Source organism: Adiantum capillus-veneris, chromosome 6 (assembly GCF_014529385.1).
Source record: "Adiantum capillus-veneris isolate H3 chromosome 6, ASM1452938v2, whole genome shotgun sequence".
Lineage (NCBI taxonomy): Eukaryota > Viridiplantae > Streptophyta > Polypodiopsida > Polypodiales > Pteridaceae > Adiantum > Adiantum capillus-veneris.
In genome coordinates, this window is record NC_140936.1 from 172,573,478 (window position 1) to 172,593,506 (window position 20,029).

Below are 20,029 nucleotides of genomic sequence, written 5' to 3' on the forward strand. Positions count from 1 at the left end.
TAGCTGGAGTAAATAATTGCGATTATTTACATCTGCTTCAAAACTTGAGAAATTTGCACAATTGAGTATACCACAAGGTCAAGCATATCAAGTAGACCCCACCAATCAATTTTGCTGAAATTTGGATCACAAAAGTGAGACATAAGCCAGATTCTTGAAATCAGAGTCTGCAGACACAAAATAGTTGATAAACTTGATCAGATTTGGTCCAAACTTGTTGAAACTTGTCCAGGGACTTCAACAAGTTGTATACTTGCCAAACCAATTCAAAAAGTGTAAAAAACTAGCAAAAGTAAATAATTACAATTATTTACTACTGCTATTCAAAGACATCAATTTTGACTTTTTGAACTTATATAGTGTAGACCAACATAATAAAAAGCCACTGGGCAATTTTGGGTTCAATCGGATCAAAATTGGTGCATGTTCACTCAACTTCCAGATTGCAGATTAAACCTTTGATTTTTTGCTAAAATTGAATATGAAAGCCAAATTTTGACTCCCATAGCTCGATTTGAAGTAATACACATAGACCAATCATGAGAGTTAGCAAAATCTCTACGGTCTCTATAGAAGAATAGCTAACTTGATCAAATTTGTACAGAAATGAGGATTGTAGATGAGGAATCGGCAATTTAACAGGAGTTGCAATCCAATCAAGTGGAAATTGATGACAAGTCAATCCAAAGGTGAGTACTCTATCTAGGGCTTCATAAGTCTATATGAACCAGCAAAAGAAGCACCACCAACTTTAGAATTCGAAGGATACGATCAAGTAGATTTCAAGCCTTTGAAACGGCTTAGTACGGATAATCCTAGGATCGGAGTCTATTGTTGGGAAGACAGAAACATAAAAGATCTTCTTTGGACTTTGCATTCCAAACCAGGACAACTAATGGCCATGAAGATAATCTATATCTTCAAGATCAAGGACAAGGGTTTTGCAGATCTACAAACGTACCTATTTAGGGATTGTTATAACAACAACTTTGTTATGATGAATTTTGAGGAGGTAGAACAAACCAAATACCAAGGGTATTCCATAAGGGATTGGATATTGGAACAAGGACCAGAAACAATTCCATGAGATGAACACCGTGAAAGATCATGTGAGAGTAATGTGAAGAAACCAAAACCCACATAATCACATAGAAAGCCGGGTGGCACTAAGGTCAATCCAGGGCTACATGAGTCACTATTTCCAACAGATTGGTTTAAAGGACTCGGAACATGACCAACTGCCAGAGACCGGGAGTTGAACTAAACAGATGCGTCAGACCAGCTGATTTTTAGAAATGGGTCAAAAAATACAGTGGATCAGCGGATCCATACGACCACTTAGCAAGCTTTAAGCAAGTGCTAAGAGAAGAACATATAATCAATTTCCATACTCAACTCGACGAGTTTGGAATGCCATTAGAAGGAAAAGCATTGACATGGTTCCAAAACACTCCACCAAGGTCAATAATGGACTTGAATACATTAGCTCAAGGATTTCTAGCTGCATGTTCCAAAACGGGGATCAAACATAATACTGTAGCTCAAATCTACAGCTTTAAACATAAACATGGTGAGTCTGTCAAAGATTGTGCAGCTCAAATGAAACAATACATGTCCAGATGCCCAGGGCTAGAGATACCTACAGAAGAACGAGTCGTATCTTTGTTTCTAGAGGGACTGGCAAACAAAGAACTTAATGCTATACTCTATAGTAAAAAGCATACAACCCTAGAAGAGTGTGTGTCAGATGCTATTGACTTAGGAGACAATTGTGATATTTTCAACAAAGAAGATGTCCCTAAGGATAACCAAAGCGAGAAAAAAACATCTAATAAACGAGCACAAGTGGGAATGACTGCTACAACACCACTCTCAACCATAGAAGATATGCTTAAAAGGATGAATGACATGATGAATAACATGCAAAAAGCACCTATGAGGGGACCAGTACAAGGGATACCTCAACAGGGACAACCAATTAGGCCACAAAAATGGTGTGCAATCGAGGGTAAATGGACCAACCATGAGACCCATGAGTGCTACCACCGACCAAAGTATGATGGGAATATTCAGTAAGTGCCCATGAGGCCTCAAGGACAACCCATGTACAGATATCACTTTAATATGGCCCAAGATCAAAGACCACCAATGAATATGGAAAGACCTCGACCTGTGTTGGGACAACAACCTCCATATCTAGGACATAATGCAGTGCCTATAAAGTACATACACTATGAAGGAGTGATAGATGAATAAGCATTAGTGCCTGTTACACCCTATGTTAAGCCTAGTCCATCTACAGTAATGGTAGAAGGAGATCGGTATAATTCACATCCACCACCAATGGAAGAAACCGTGACTTATGCTCCACCAAAGCTTGCACCAATGTATTATGTAGCTAATCAAGGTGTCAGACCTCTAAGGATTCTTCCACATTGTTCAGGGACTCGTCCATGCAGCCTAACAAAATGAATGTGTTCATGCTTGAGATATTTAAAACAAAGACAAAATCGCATGTCTGAATAATCAGACGTGTATGTAGTACTTTTTTATGTAATGTGGCATGGTAGATGCTTTCCATAGTTTTGGATCCAAGTTCCTTCAACTCCTTAATTAGAGATCAACAAAGTAAGAGCAGTAGAAGATACTCGTGCTTACTCGAGAGGGCAGGGACACATGAACTACAAAATTACATTGAGCACTATGCATAATTATAGTGAGGCAAGTAAGCAAGCATTACTAGTAGCATCTACACAAGAGGAAAATCTGCACAAGAGGAAAATTTGGTAAGTAGACTACATGCAACCGTATTTTGTAATCTTGATAAATCATAGGTGCGGTAGACTTGAGAAAGACAAAAGTACTTACATTCTACCTCGTAGCATCCAGCAGTATCATACCACCTGCTGTTGAGACCTTTAGGGACCTCTGCATTTTTAATAAAGAAGGCGATGTAGTAGTTGTGGCCCATAAAATCACAGTTATTCTTCAGCTCCTCACTCTCCTTGGGAGAAAACCTGGGTAACCTCTCAATGAGTGCCTCCTGTTGTAAAAGTTATCTAGTATTTTATTAAGGGTGGACTCCTTTCCACCTACCTCTATTCCCTAATTCCCACATGGACTCCTTCCAGCTATGTAAGTCTCAACATGTGTCTATTCCCACCTACCTATAATTCACATGTGATGGATATTCTTGACTCTCTCAACTTGTACATAAAGCCCATAAGCTGCCCTCATTTGTATCAAGGTGTTATTTCTCCATTCAAGTGCAATCTATTGTCATTGCTCTATTCCTATTTTTCACTCTCTTATGTCTTGACATTAGCATATTAATTAACAGTGATATTAATCACATTTAAGTTTGTCTCTAAGTTCTCACATGTTATCAGAGCGATAGAACTTAAGATTAGTTTTTTTTTCTAATTAGTGCTAAGAGCATTCCATCCTCTCTAGCCCGCACTCGAAGTCTCACTCTCCATTCTTTTCAAGGAATCTGGAACCTCGAAAGATGGCCGAGTTTGCTTCTTCATCTTCCGCATCCACCTACAAGTCCCGCTACATTATCGACAAGCTTAACGGCACAAACTACCAAGTGTGGAAGATTCGGTTGGAACTCTACCTCAAGTAGCTGCAACTTTGGGACGTCATGTCAGGAGTCAAAGAGCAACCTAATCACCCCGAATATGAAGAGTCAGCATACTTCATTGACACCTACAATACTTGGCATAGTAGAAACAATAGTGCCAAGATGGAGCTTATTCTCCATTGCCAAGATCGGCAAGTCCAAATGGTGAAAAAGCTAACTATTGCTAGCGCCATTTGGAAATTCTTTGAGAAGAATTATGAGCACATTGACCTCGTCTACCAAGTTTTCCTGATCAAGAAACTTGTAAATACTACCATGCAAGAGGATCAGTCATCCTCCAAGTTTTTGAAGACGTGGAAAATACTTCTAGATGAAGTACTTCTCTCAAGGCTTGCCATCCCGGAAGAGCTTCAAAGTATGCTCTTATTGGATTCTCTACCTGCATCATGGAGAGCCTTTATCACTACACAAGCCACCGTGGCTAACTTTCAACTACAAAATCTTGTAGCCAAGATCCATCAGGAGGAAACGCTTCACAAACACACTAGAAGCTCGTAGAAGTCCACAACACTTGTCACTATGACAAGAAACTCACGTCCTTGCAATGGCAAGAAGCCTCAAAATTCAGGCCCTCCTTGACATCACAATAATTTTGGAAGAAAGCCGCAATTTCAAAGCCACCACAATCACCAAAATTCAAAGCAATGCACCAACTGTCATCGCTTTGGACACCTCACAAAGGACTCTTGGAAACCATGCAATCAAGGTAATTGTCCTATCTCTCACCCTAATCTATATCCTTCTTACCCTCAAGGGGGGACATGCCATGGCTAGCCATCTCCTTCTATTTATGGTAAGGCTCATTATGCTGACATATCTACTTATGATAGCCCATCTTATCCTTTGCGAATATATGCCACCACTATAGCTACTTCATATCCCAATATGTGACTACTTGATACGGGCGCCACCCATCATATGACATATCACCTACACTGGCTATCCAACATCACTTATCTAGAACACCCTCTAGAAGTATGCCTTGGTGATAACAGCATCCAACTCGCCAAAGCCTATGGAGATGCTGTCATTAAACTACCTAATGGCCTACACACTACTATTTCTCATGTATATTATGTCTCTGAACTCAAGAAAATTCTCATCTCTGTCGACGAGCTAACCGACAATGACATCATCATCAAATTCATGTGAGAAGGTTGCCACATTTCGGCACAAAACAAAGAGTGTCAGTATGTCACATTTTTTCTCCCCAAAACTGGGCGTCTTTATCCATTGGGTGACTCATTGCCTACACATGCATCTGCATCATCCATAAAAACACAAGAAAACACACTCAAGTGGCATTATAATAGACTAGGACATGTTTCTCAATATGTTTTGCACCAACTCACTCATTGCCAACTTGCAGTAGGTCTTCCCAAGCACCTCAGTCACATCACACTTTGTGAGGGCTGCATTCTTGCTAAAGCACATCACGTCCCACTCCCCACATCATCATCACGACTCTCGACCTCATCCACTCTGATGTTTGTGGCCCATTACTCATCAACTCCCTCACTGGCAATAAGTATATGCTTACTTTTATAGATGATTTCTCAAAATACACAACTACTTACTACATGACCGAGAAATCCTCAACCTTCTCTCATTTTTGCACATTCAAGGCACTAGTCGAGACTAAACATGGGTGCCACATTAAAACTCTCCGCACAGATCATGGTGGGGAGTACACTTCTCATGCATTCAAAGATCTATGTCTTTTTGTTGGCATTCGACATGAATTCTCTATCACCGACCACCCATAATAAAATGGTCATGCCAAGCGCAAGAATCGCACACTATTCAAAGATGCTCATGCCATGCTTCTTCAAGATAGCCTCCCAAACACCTATTCGGAAGGAGCTACTGCCACTGCCTTCTACATTCAAAACCGCATTTCATCCACCCACAATCCTACTACTACACCCTACACCCTCTCACATGGTCACCCACCTCATCTTGGCCACCTTTGAATCTTTGGCAGCATTGCATATTGAGGCGGTCTGGGATGGGCAACACGAGAGGCGACCTCTAAACACCCCTCAAGTATCTAGTGCTACTTAATTGGGGCTCGGACAACCACAAGCAATAAACAACAACAAACCCATAGCCCAACAAGTGAAGGGGCACCACCTAGTTATGGTAGGCGAACTAGGACACAAGAAGAGAGATTTTTTTCACACCCAAGAAGATGCGCCACAAAACATACACAAGAAATCTCACATCAAGACACACGCCAAATGGAGTAGAGAGAGCTAGAGCAAAGCGAAGAGAGAGAGATAGGAATGAATCTTGTGTAATAACTTGTTTGTGACTTGCAAATGGAGATGGTTCGTTATGATGCTATCGTAGAGCTTGTACAAAGCTAACTCAATGCTTAGTGAATGCTAAACGTTGCCAACACACACACACTGTCTTAGGGTGTGGGATACCTCTCACCACAATACCCTCTTACAATGGACACAAAACTAATAATGAAAACACACTAAAACACTTTCTCAACAAGATCAAATGATAGAAACTTAAAATACACAAGTCACCTTGAATTCACCAAACGGTATTGCACAAGTGAAAGGACGAAGATTTGAATGTTGAATCACGCCTTTGATGCACCAAACCTCAATTTATTGATGATGGAGGAACATATACGATAGTCGTTTTGAGATTTTGAACTCACGCTCTCACTTGCAATGTGTAGCTTGAAAAATTCTCTTACACCAGTAGTGAAGCTCACAAAGTGGTTGCTACGCCTAAGTCTCTCCTCACGCATACAGTGTTGGGGTGCTATGTGAGATATTGGGGGTTGTTTTACAAGAAGGAGAGGGGCCTATTTATAGGTTGGTGACCCTCATTAAGATTATTTGAAAATCCTAATTTACAAGCTAACAAATCAAGATTATGATTTATTCTAAATATCAAAACATTGCGGGCCTTCTTTGTCTGATTGAGTCATGGATGTGGCCTCAAAAGATAGCATTAGTGATGGTAAGTAAGGTGAAAGTAGAGTTTTAAGGAAGGAGAGAGAGAGAGAGAGAGAGAGAGAGAGAGAGAGAGAGAGAGAGAGAGAGAGAGAGAAAGAGAGAGTTATATGCTCATGTCTTGAGGTGAGGTGTCTTTTATGGTTAGGTTAATAACTATTTGGTCTTAGTATGTTAGTGGTTAGTGTTAGTAATCACTAGAAAGTTAATGATATATTTCAAATGGGTAGAATGAGGTGTATGGTTGAATGAAGTGAGGAAATCCTTGTGCTAGTGAAGCTTGAAGCAGTTTTGGACTTACTTGTATAGGTTCTCAAAATGACTATCGATCCTCTTCTTGTTCTTCTGTTCTTTATGCCACCACCGCCAAGGTTGATTATCATGGTGAAAATGGCAATTCGGTTGATGAGATCTCTCAATGTGCAGAGGTTAAGCATGGTTTGGCATGCTGAATTTTATGTTTATAGAGAAGGGGTAAGATGGAATTGTACTTTGGAAGTAATAGAGAGAGGCATAAAGATGGTGTATGTACATGTAGAGCTCATATGAGAGCTATGGAAGTAAGAGGGGAGGTTAATGGTGAAGAAGATGAGAGAAATCATGGAAGGTGCAGGTTTGAGTGAGGGATTGAGAGGAATGAGTGTGTGTGTGTGTGTAGAAGTATGGAAAGAGGTGAGAGAAGACTATGGGCTACTTGTGACAAAAGTGGGCAGATTCGGTTCCATCAAAAACTCATACCTCACCGGTGGTAGCTCCAAAAATTATGAAAAAAATTTAGGTGATTATTCAGCTCTTGGTCCACATTTTATCTTCTAATCACTGCTTCAAATTTGGAGTGGAGATGAATATAAAAAATCCCACCAAAAGGCCTATTTTGCTTCACAAAAAAAGTCTTCAGTGGCCCCCTTCTTGTTGAATTTGCATAAGGCTCCAAAGGTGAGCCCCTCCTTGCATGAGAGCATGAACTAATTGATTCTTAGAGGTTTGAAAATATGCATGGTTGTGGATTATGCATAAATTTAATATGGATATGATGAAAAAAGACAAGCTAATATATATAAACAATTCATGGAATCTAGAATAGTGTGGGTTATATTATATTATATATATATATATATATATATATATATATATATATATATATATATATATATATATATATATATATATATATATATATATATATATATATATATATATATATATATATATATATATATGAAAATATAGGCAATCAAATGAGGAGGGCCATCATTTTTTTTGTATATTTATTTGCAAGAGATAAAAAATAATACCTGTAGGAAATAGGAATTTAGTGAAAGGCAATGACTGATGGTGAAAAGTATTTTTGAGGTTTTTTCCTAGGAGTGGATTCACACCAAAAATAAGAGAGCTTGCATGAAAATATTTCTATATAGAATAAAGAGTATGGAAAATGGTAAAAAAAATTGTGGTAATGGTGAGTCAAAGAACATAGCATACATAGGCAAATAACGCACACCTAAGTAGAAATATTTAAATAAATACTAAAATAGTTATGAAAATTCATTATATTTTGGCCCTATATATAATGAAATATTTACACGCAAATGGGTCATAATATTTTTTAATTTTTTAATTTTTTTGGCTAAACTAGCCCAGTGACTAGCTAAGTGAGGGTTCTAAGGATATATGGGAAAAACTCCCTAACTTACACATGCCTATGTACAATGAAAGGGTGAGGATAACCATAATGTTTGAGTGATTTGATAGGGTGAGGAAGCTCACTATGGCAACTATGGAGAGCCAAAAAGCGGCTATCAATTTGTGATAATAACTAATATCTAATTCTCCTAAATGATTTCTTATGTTAAACTAATCATTTAATATGGGGAGGTGCCAAGGAAGAAAAATCTAGAATATTGGTTAAGCTTGCAGACCGGCCACAGTAGGGATCCAAAGGAGGGAAAATAGAGATCCAAAGGGGGGGCCATCTACAAAAGAGTAAGGTACAACAATGGGCTTAAAAGACCCCAAGGTTTAGCCCATTAAGACTTCCAAAATTCAAAGGTTGTGGCCAAAGGTCAAAAGCCTAGGAAAATTGGATGCCTTGTGTGTGCTCAAAAATTCTTCATGCATCCCTACATAGGAGGGGGCGAGCCCTAGAAGCTGGAGATGAGAGAGAAACTCACACACACAAACACGGAAGCTCCCTCTACACAAAGGGGAATGAGGGACACATGTCAGCTCCCTAGCCCAGATGCCCACAAGGTCTACTCAAATCCTATTGGATGGCCTTGGAGGTGGACCAATGCGAATTAGGCTAGAGTAGACCTATTTTAATTAATTTAAAAACACTTAATAAAAGAACCAATAATAATTAAGCTCTCTAGAAGACTATTGGAAAGTCTCCCAAGGGATCCAATGAGCATTCAACAGCACAATGGCTTGCCTGATTCCTATTGGCCAGGAGACAAAGGGGTCTAATGAGAGTTTAGTTGCATTATCTAACTACCTAAAGCTCTCACAAAAGGGGAAAGGGGAACACATGTCAGAAGGCTATCACTTATGCTCTTGAAATTCTATTGGCTAGGCTTGGGGAGGTCCAATAGGGTTGCAGCATGAGTAAATAGAAAGAGGGGTTGACCAAGAGAGAGAGGGGGCTGATTTTCTCAAGGCATTATTACATACACACTCACACAAGTCCATGTGTGGAGTAAGAAGACTCCCTCTCTCCTTCTCAACCTTTAATGGAGAGCTTATCACCTACTCCAAGCTTGTGAGAACGCAGGCCTACACTAACAACTCTTGGTTTTGTGATGCAAATCCCACCAAGAGCCAAGCTTCAATAGGGGAGTCCATTTGCAAAAGAGCAAGGTACAACAATGGGCTTAAAATACCCTAAGGTTCAGCCCATTAAGACTTCTAAAATGCTAAAGTTCCAAAATTCAAAGGTTGTGTACAAAGGTCAAAAGACTAGGAAAATTGAATGCTTTGTGTGTGCTCATAAAGTCTTCATGCATCCCTACATAGGAGGGGGCGAGCCCTAGAAGTTGGAGATGAGAGAGAAACTCACACACACAGACACACAAGCTCCCTCCACACAAAGGGAATGAGGACACATGTCAGCTCCCTACCCCAGATGCCCACAAGGTGTACTCAAATCCTATTGGATGGCGTTGGAGGTGGACCAATGAGAATGAGGACACATGTCAGCTCCCTACCCTAGATGCCCACAAGGTGTACTCAAATCCTATTGGATGGCCTTGGAGGTGGACCAATGAGAATTAGGCTAGAGTAGACCTAGTTTAATTAATTTAAAAACACTAAATAAAAGAACCAATAATAAATAAGCTCTCTAGAAGACTATTGGAAAGTCTCCCAAGGGATCCAATGAGCATTCAACAGCCCAATGGCTTGCCTGATTCCTATTGGCCAAGAGACAAAGGGATCCAATAAGGTTTAGTTGCATTATCTAATTACCTAAAGCTCTCACAAAAGGGGAAAGGGGGACACATGTCAGAAGGCTTTCACTTATGCTCTTGAAATTCTATTGGCTAGGCTTGGGGAGGTCCAATAGGGTTGCAACATGAGTAAATAGCAAGAGGGGTCGACCAAGCGAGAGAGGGGGCTGATTTTCTCAAGGCATTATTGCATACACACTCACACAAGTCCATGTGTGGAGTAAGAAGACTACCTCTCGCCTTCTCAACCTTTAATGGAAAGCTTATCACCTACTCCGAGCTCGTGAGAAGGGAGGCCTACACCAAAAACTCTTGGTTTTGTGATGCGAATCCCACCAAGAGCCAAGCTTCAATAGGGGAGGCCATCTGCAAAAGAGCAAGGTACAACAATGGTCTTAAAATACCCTAAGGTTCAGCCCATTAAGACTTCTAAAATGCTAAGGTTCCAAAATTCAAAGGTTGTGTCCAAAGGTCAACAACCTAGGAAAATTGGATGCTTTGTGTGTGCTCAAAAAGTCTTCATGCATCCCTACATAGGAGGGGGCAAGCCGTAGAAGTAGGAGATGAGAGAGAAACTCTCTCTCTCTCTCTCTCTCTCACACACACACACACACACACACACACACACAAACACACACACACACAAGCTCTCTTTACACAAAGGAAATAAGTCACACATGGCGGCTTCCTAGCCCAGATGCCCAGAAGGTGTACTCAAATCCTATTGGATGGCCTTATATGTGAACCAATGAGAATTAGTCTAGAGTAAATCTAGTTTAATTAATTTAAAAACACTTAGTAAAAGAACCAATAGTAATTAAGCTCTCTAGAAGAATATTGGACAGTCTCCCAAGGGGTCCAATGAGCATTCAACAGCCCAATGGCTTGCCTGATTTCTATTGGCCAGGAGACAAAGGGGTCCAATGAGAGTTTAGTTGCATTATCTAATTACCTAAACCTCTTACAAAAGGAGAAAGGGGGACACATGTTAGAAGGCTATCACTTATGCTCTTGAAATTACATTGGCTAGGCTTGGGGAGGTCCAATATGGTTGTAGCATGAGTAATTAGCAAGAGGGGTCGACGAAGAGAGAGAGGGGGCTGAATTTTCTCAAGGAATTATTGCATATAGACTCACACAAGTCTATGTGTGGAGTATGAAGACTCTCTCTCTCCTTCTCAAGCTTTAATGGAAAGCTTATCACCTACTCCAAGCTTGTGAGAAGGGAGGCCTACACCAACAACTCTTGGCTTTGTGATGCAAATACCACCAAGAGCCAAGCTTCAATGCATGCTCATCTCCTCTACCATGCTAATTACTAAGCTAAGCTATGCTAATATGAGTGATTATGTGAGGAGATGCAGAACTTTCCCGTAAGACTACTCCTTGATCTCAATCTACTCTCATACCCTGCTAGCTCTCACCATCTTCGAAGGTGTGTGAGGTCTTGGGTCTAAGACTGCGAGGGAATTTATGTTGTGTTTAATAAATTTTTTTCTTAGTGCTTGAAGGTTCCATCTTCATTGCACTAGCTAGTATTGAAGGAACACAAAGAATTGTATTGTAAATTGTTTCTCTTGATGGGAGAAACCATAATACAAAGCCTTTTGGAGGGGGGACCGGCTCCATGCAAATCCGATCCTCAACTGTTATCCATAGCTTAATTTCTTTCTCTTTGGAAGTATTGTTCATGATATCTAACTAGGTGTTATGCTTTTTGTTGCTCTCTCCACCCAAGCAGTCTTGTTATTCTCTTTAGGAATCTATTCTAATGAAATGCTCACTATGTTCATGCTACTTTCTGCTACGCAGAAGTTACTAGGCCATTAAATGTTACATCATACCCACTTGTGACGCAACCTATATCAAAACTATCACCACGTACTCAACGCACGACTTTTGTCGGCTACGGTGATGGCTTTGGCATTAGGGCATACCGCCTCTATATCCCAGACCATCATAAGTTTATCTTCACCCGCATTGTCGTCTTTGATGAAGAATTCATATTATTAGGTAAATCTTCTCCACCATTGCACCTTACATTCTCATCACCAATCCACTCTTCTCATCAATGTTTATTGACACACACACCCATGCAAATTTCCCACCCTTCTGGGCACAATCTTGAGCCTCCTTTCACCATTGAAAGGCCTTTCCTCATCGCCCATCCACCTCCTCGTGCCCCGCATTCTCATGCACAACCAATCGACAACACTCCTACACCACCTCTTGCACCCATCTCCTCGCAATTGACACCATCACCAACACCGTCCATCCTGGCTGTCGCTACTTCCATCACATCGCAGACACTTGGTGCTCCACTTTGTGAGCTCCCGTCACCTTCGCTATCGGCTTCACCTTCATGATCGCCATCTTTTTTCCACAACTCCCACAAAGCCTTGCCAAGTACTCCCATCCCAACAGATGTCGAAGAAGTTGAGCCCCATAGCTCTACTTTTGCCACCTTGCCATCGCAACGCACCTGGGCTATACACTTGGACCAAGCCGCCTCTAGCTAACATGGCCGCACCCACTCTATCGCAAGATCTATCAAGCCACCAATTTCTCTGTTGTCCTCAGTGATGAAGTGATTCTTGAACATCCATCAGCGCCTCTTGAAGATGCCCTTCCCCTATCTGTTCTCGATGCCCTTGCTTATAGCGAGAGCAAGGAGTGGCATGTCACCATATTGGATGAACTACAAGCCCTCAAAGAAGCTAACACTTGGGAGATTGTGCCACCTTCTAAGAATCATAACATTGTCTCGTGCAAATGGCTATTAAAGAAGAAATACCACCCCAACCGCCCAGTTGCTCACTACAAGGCACGTCTTGTCGCTCACAGCTTCACTCAACAACAAGACTATAATATCTACATATGGTAGACCTCTAAAGGCATGGCTATCTTAGGCCTCTTTGTGGTTGACATACCTCTTCTTGGCACATCAGATTACATGCTTCTGCAAACAATTGAGTGCATCTCTCACGCCACATCTCGTAATTTGAATTTGATCCCTACTGGATGAACTTCCCATTGAGGGGGGATAGCATGTATCTACGACATGGCTACGTCACAAAGCTTTTTGTTCATCAATCTCAATACATTACAACGAGAAGTCCACCCTTAAGGGGGGATGTAAAAGTTATCTAATATTTTATTAAGGGTGGACTCCTTTCCACCTACCTCTATTCCCTAATTCCCACATGGACTCCTTCCACCTATGTAAGTCTCAACATGTGTCTACTCCCACCTACCTATAATTCACATGTGATGGATATTCATCACTCTCTCAACTTGTATATAAAGCCCATAGGCTACCCTCATTTGTAACAAGGTGTTCTTTCTCCATTCAAGTGTAATCTAGTGCCGTTGCTCTATTCCTATCTTGCACTCTCTTATGTCTTAACGTTAGCATATTAATTAACAATGGTATTAATCACATTTAAGTTAATCTCTAAGTTCTCATACCCGCATCGACCTCGGGTAGTCTCCAAACACCACAGGGTCACCACATACCACAACTATATTCGACACCGAATGCTATTAGTTAGTGATTGCTAACAAGGAGCTGAGCAAGTTACCAGCCGCTGAAAAACTCTAGGTAATGTTGAGTTGCTAGCATATCCTCGCTGTAAGGAGTCGCTCCTAAGTGTCAGGGATTGAACCCACAAACACCGTGATGGTGAGGCTGCATTTTGGTTAGCGGACGTATAATAATTAGAGTGGGAAATGTTGAGAGAGAGAGAGAGAGAGTTATATGGACCTTGTACACTTTATCGTAGAGTCGATAAACCTTGGCATGTGCAAGTACCATGTGTTATGTCCAACAAGATAACACTCTATTCTCGAGTCGCGGCCGCGGCCAGCCAGGCAACTAATTCGTCCACTCACTTACCGGGAGCTTGCATGTCACCGTAAGCGTAAGCCCTCATGACACAGAAGGTCCACATCTCATTGAACGTAGCCCAATGCTTGAAGCGAGCTTAACGAAGTACGGCCTGAATTAACAGAGTAACTGAGGGAAACACTCCTGCAGTAACCAAACAGAGATCGCACATGGTCTTAATGAAACAGAGTAACTAAGGGAAAGACTCCTGCAGCACCCAACAGAGATCGCACAAGATTGGTCGATGAGCCACTGGATTGTGTGTGTGTGTGTGTGTGTGAGAGAGAGAGAGAGAGAGAGAGAGAGAGAGAGAGAGAGAGAACCCTATTGTAAAACTGAACTCCTTCGATTGACTCCACCTCCCCTGGTTCTCCACCATCTACCGTGTTGGGATAAACATATTAAATCATGCTGAAATCCGGACACGAGAGTGATCGGACGCTAGGGAAAATCCGGGTCCACGAAATCGAGAAACGAAACGAGGTAAACCCCATCTCCATAGCAAGTTTGATGTCCTCCTGCAGACAGCACACATACGAGGTATTACGAACACGCGCACAAGCTTTTGAGAGAGAGAGAGAGAGAGAGAGAGAGAGATCAGAGCTATGTAAAAGCACACAATCTTTTGGCGCCTTGAACTTTGAAGAGCTGCAAGCCTGCAAAGTTTGCAGTCCATCCATGCATTATATGGCTCGTAAAGGTGGAAGAAATTGCAGCCGGGATGGTTCGATCACGCTCCCACTAGCAACTTAACTAACGTATCATGAGCGATTCTGGTTGAGATTCTGCTTGCTGAAAGAACAAGCCAGTTTATATATAATGGACGGTAACTGGAATGTGGACACAGGAGTCCCAAGCCGTGTTTCCTCTCCTGAATTCCTGTGCAGTAAAATAACGATTATGTTGATCAGAGCAGCGTGTTGAAACAGACGCACACACCTGGAAGGTACTGATTCCGGCGCGAAAGCAGGCCGTGGGGGCGGCCGTGGTGGTGAGGGTACCCTGCTTGTCAGTCGGAACACGAAGAGGGGCGTTCAGTGAAGGTTTAAGAGCGTAGGCAGTGCTTCTCAGATGATGTGCCGCCCTGACTTTCAAAATCGATGGACGCAGAAACGCTCCACCCCTCGCACTATATGGCAGGGCTCTAGGCGAGAGGGGATCTAGAGCCCAAAAATTGGGAGCGCGAGGCAGTTTTAATCTCGACCATCGGATCACGTGGTGAGGCAGTTTTAATCTCGACCATCGGATCACGTGGTGAACTAGGGGTGGGTGAACTGGGGGTGACTTAAGGGTGAACTAGGGGTGACCTAAAGGTGACCCCGAGTTCACCCCTAGTTCACCCTTAGGTGAACTAGGTGAACTAGGGTGGGTGAACTAGGGGTGACCTAAGGGTGACCCCTAGTTCACCCCCAGTTCACCACGTGATCCGACGGCCGAGATTAAAGCCGCCTCACGCCCCCCAATTTGGGCCCTAGAGCCCCCCTGGCCAGAGCCGTGCCATATAGTGACGAGGGTCTCCACCCGGGATTCTGACAACAAAACGAGGAGTTGGTCTCTCATCGAATGGAATTATTGCAATGCACTATGCAGTGAAGGAGAAGATTAATGGGAATCTGCCAAAAAGCTCGTGCATCAGCAACACGCTGCATTCGCAGGTGCGAATGCGCCTCCTGATAGTAAATGCCTCCTAATAGTGATAGTGATAGCATGGCAACCTGCAGCATGCGGAGAATAACTCTCCGACCTAGGTAGAGAGAGGAGGGCATTTACTATGTCAAAATTGACGGAGTTGAAAACTCGAAGTTCCACTTGCAGGGTTTTTGCTAAGCGACAAACCGTTGTCGTCGCCAGCGTGCGAATGCGCCCTAAAATGCTTGTGTCGGTTCACTTTTGGCGGACACTTCATTGTCTGTCCAGCAGTGTGGCCCGGTGCGTGAATACTTCTCGTCTTGTCTGGACTCTGCAGTCGGCGGGCGGTGACGCTCGTCACTATATGGCACGACTTTGGGCCAGAGGGGATCTAGGGCCCAAATTTGGGGGTGCAAAGCGGCTTTAATCTCGGCCGTCAGTTCACGCGGTGAACTAGGGGTGAACTAGGGGTGGGTGAACTGGGGGTGACCTAAGGGTGAACTAGGGGCGGGTAAGCTAGGGGTGGGTGAAGTAAGAGTGAACTAGGGGTGTCTAAACTAGGGTATGATCATGTGCCATGCCCACATGGACAACGACGCACGCTAGCATGGTGGCAGGGCATTCGTGTGGCAATTGAGACGTCCCAGGTTCAACCCACACCCCGCGAGGCGGGTGAACTAGGGGTGAACTAGGGGGGAACTCGAGGTGCCATTTTTGCCCTGAGTTCACCCCCTAGTTCACCCCCAATTCACTGCGTGATGCGACGGTCGAGATTAAAGCTGCCTTGAGCCCCCTAGTTTGGGCCCTAGATCCCACCTGGCCAGAGCCGTGCCATATAATGACGAGGGGCTGCGACCAGCTCGACTCTCTTTGCAAGTGCAACTCAATGAATGCTCCACGTTAGAAACGAGAGATTACAAGCCTGTCCAGGCAGTCATTAAGGATCTTTGTAGCTCGCCTTGTAAATTGGAGATGGGTGTCATTGGACTAGTCAATAGAGAGAGCCGAGAGAGAGAGAGAGAGAGAGAGAGAGAGAGAGAGAGAGAGAGAGAGAGAGAGAGAGAGAGAGAAACTGATTGATCAATTTATATCAATTTTTAACAAATGCTGACCAATTGACACCTCTGTTTGGAGGCGGGACCAACGTTGGGGATGGAGGGCGAATATGCATCGTTGATGTTAAATGGGAATCTAAATGGAATCCCTCGAGAATAATAGAATGATGTCTTCAATTTGTTGAGTTGAGCGCGTCACCTCCAATTTTGGCAGACTGTGTGATGAGCAATAGTTCACGCACTTGTGTGGCAATTCACAAGGCGCCAAATGAGGAGCTGCTTGGAGTAGGGGCTCTCGACACCAGATGATGCTCTTTCTCTCTCACACACACACGCACATTCAACGGAGCCCTCTTACTATAAGTATAATCGATTGTCTCTCTCTCTCTCTCTCTCTCTCTCTCTCTCTCTCTCTCACACACACACACACACACACACACACACACACACACACACATGTATAATCGTATGCAATCAACTCTCTCTCTCTCTCTCTCTCTCTCTCCCTCTCTCTATCCCCCCACACACGCACACGCACACACATGAATAATCCTACGGACGGCCGACTCTCTAAGACTCTCTCTCTCTCTCTCTCTCTCTCTCTCTCTCTCTCTCACACACACACACACACACACACACACACACACACACACACACACATGTACGTGCAATATCGACTCTCTCTCTCTCTCACACACACACACACACACACACACACATACACACACACACACACACACACACAATTGCACGCATAAAACATACACACAATCGACTCTTTCACACACCATTCACACCAATACGCACACTAAGGAGAATGCAACCTTTTTTGCCTGCATTGTTGTAGTGTACTAGGCACCATGGTTGCAAGTAGCGAGTCAAAGTTGTTTGATGGCATCGTGCTTGAGGATGGGCGAAAAGCACGTATGTGTCTTGCTGATGATGCATGTCGTAGTCAGCACGTCTGCTACTTGCGACGAGGGGACATGATGATAACCAACTCGAAGTCCATGGGATAGAATGTGATACTTCGAAGCGCAAGGCAGGTCGTCCCCTTGGTTGTGTCGCTGCAACGTCCTGAGAACCTGCATACGAGAAGCAATGTCATGCACAATTTGAAGATGCTGAATATAAGTTCAAACGTAATGTGAAGGCACATGAAGCCCGTGAGGTAAAGAAAGAAACAAAAGTTTGGGATGCGCTCGAGGAGTCAGCAAAAATAGACGCAGGTTCCAGAGAGGATTTTCTCAACCTCAAGGTATCACAGGCCATGGAATCTTACCTTCGTGATGTGATGAACAAATGGCCAATATTTGTAGATCGATTGCAGATGGATTTGATAAGCACGTAAGTCCATGGTTATTTTGCGTCTGTTTTATTATGTTAAAAATTCAAATTTGCTTTTCTACTTAGACGTTAGTCATACTCAATAGAGACGTCCATGTAGGAAGGACTCCAAACAATGTGAGGAGACACACGATTCTAGTAATGAGGTCTCCGGACGATCAACACTGGTACGGGCATAGGGTCGTATCAGTTTGTCAAGTCTGTTGTCGTTTGGAGAATACAAAGTCTCTTGAACATTCATGTGTTGTAGAAGAGACTTCAAACCACTAATGAACAAGGTCCTTTGTTGGCACCAACGAAAATCCGTGGCAAAAAGACTTTTCTTGAAGGGTCCCCCATATCCTCTTCTATGAGTTCGCTTCCCAAGGTAATTGCAAAATAGGCCACATGCATTGTGTGTTTTTATGGCCATTTGCCTAAGATTTCACTGAGAATTTTTTGTGCGTTTGTTTTTGTTAGTTTCGTTTTTGTGTGCAACGTCCCTCTCTGCACCTGGTTAGCGACTCACCACTGCCAAGCTCTTCTCTTCCCCTCATGTTGTTGGTGACAAATAAATATGTTCACATGGATGTCAAGCATCCAAAAGTACAAGAGGAGAGCTCCAATTGAAGGAAAGGTTAGTGGTTTTCATTCAATCGCATATCAATGTCCACAACATAGGATGACATAGTGCCAAACATTTAATGTGGCTTTAAACACTACAAGAGGTTCTTCATATTAGCAACTCTAGTAGTGTGACGCTCAAAAGTTAAAATCCACGGCATCGCTATGCAACAAATAGTATAGCGACAAACATAGCGACATAGATAGGGGTAAAAAATTAACCGAGAGTGCCAAAAACTCAGATCGCAAATCTGAGTTTCGGTGCTCTAGCGAAACAGGTAAACCCGCGCTCTCCCTCTCTCTCTCTCTCTCTCTCTCTCTCTCTCTCTCTTCCCCTCTCCCCCCAAACACACACACACACACACACACACAAGGAGAGGAAGGAGATCCACGTATACTCCTTTCCTCTCCTCCCTCTCATGTTCCCTTTCCCTCTTTCTCTCTCTCCCTCTCAATCACACACACACACACATTGTGTCTTTGTGTGTGTGTGTGTGTGTGTGTGTGTGTGTGTGTGAGAGAGAGAGAGAGAGAGAGAGAGAGAGAGAGAGAGAGAATGCACACACATGCATAGACAACAAACACTTGCACACACATTGAATGCACAAAAAATTACACACACATGCATAAACAAAGAATGCATACACACACACATTGAGAGAGGAAAAGAAAGAGAGAGAGAGAGAGAGAGAGAGAGAGAGATGGGGAGAAGACAAAAAGAGAGAGGTAAGGGGAGAAAACAAAGAGAGAGATAGAGATAGATTAAAAACAATAGAGAACATATGAAATGAAATGTTATATTAAGATTTAGGGTTATGTTAGATTTAAAATTACATTTAAGATTAGGTTAGATTAAGATCTAAGATTAGGTTGGTTTACATTTAACTTATATTTTAAATTTATGCTAAATTTAAAATTAGATTAAACTTAAGATTAGGCTAAGATTTAAATTAGACTTAAAATTAGGTTAGATTATATTTAAGCTAGATTACATTTAGGTTTAGGTTAGATTTAAGATTAGATTAAATTTAGATTTATGTTCGATTTAAGATTAGATTTTGAATTTAGTTTTTAGATTAAAGTCAATGAAGGGGGAGTTCCAGCTAAGCTCAAGGCTTTTCCCAAAGAGCAAACACTAGGTACACAACAATATGTATATTCCCATCAGAATCTGACACCTATTAACTCACCCACTAACCATGTTAAATTAGCTCAGAATCACCATATATTCAATTAGGTTAGATTTAAGATTAGATTCTGAATTTAGTTTTTAGATTAAAGTCTACCTTCGGGATTATGGAGAAAAATTAGAGTTAGGCCAACGGTGATCCCTCTCTTCCTCTCTACGGATACGACCTTAAGTTGGAAAGCTTTCAACGACATGCTACTCAGATTGGAGGCCAACATGTAATGTGCTAAGTAATCCCTCGAACAAGGATCTA

The 20,029-nt window shown here is 42.4% G+C and overlaps 1 pseudogene; it reads left to right on the plus strand.

Moving 5' to 3' along the window:
• Positions 1-17,497: 17,497 nt before the first annotated feature.
• LOC147456716 (uncharacterized) lies at positions 17,498-18,593 on the plus strand (annotated as a pseudogene).
• The last annotated feature ends 1,436 nt before the right edge of the window (positions 18,594-20,029 follow it).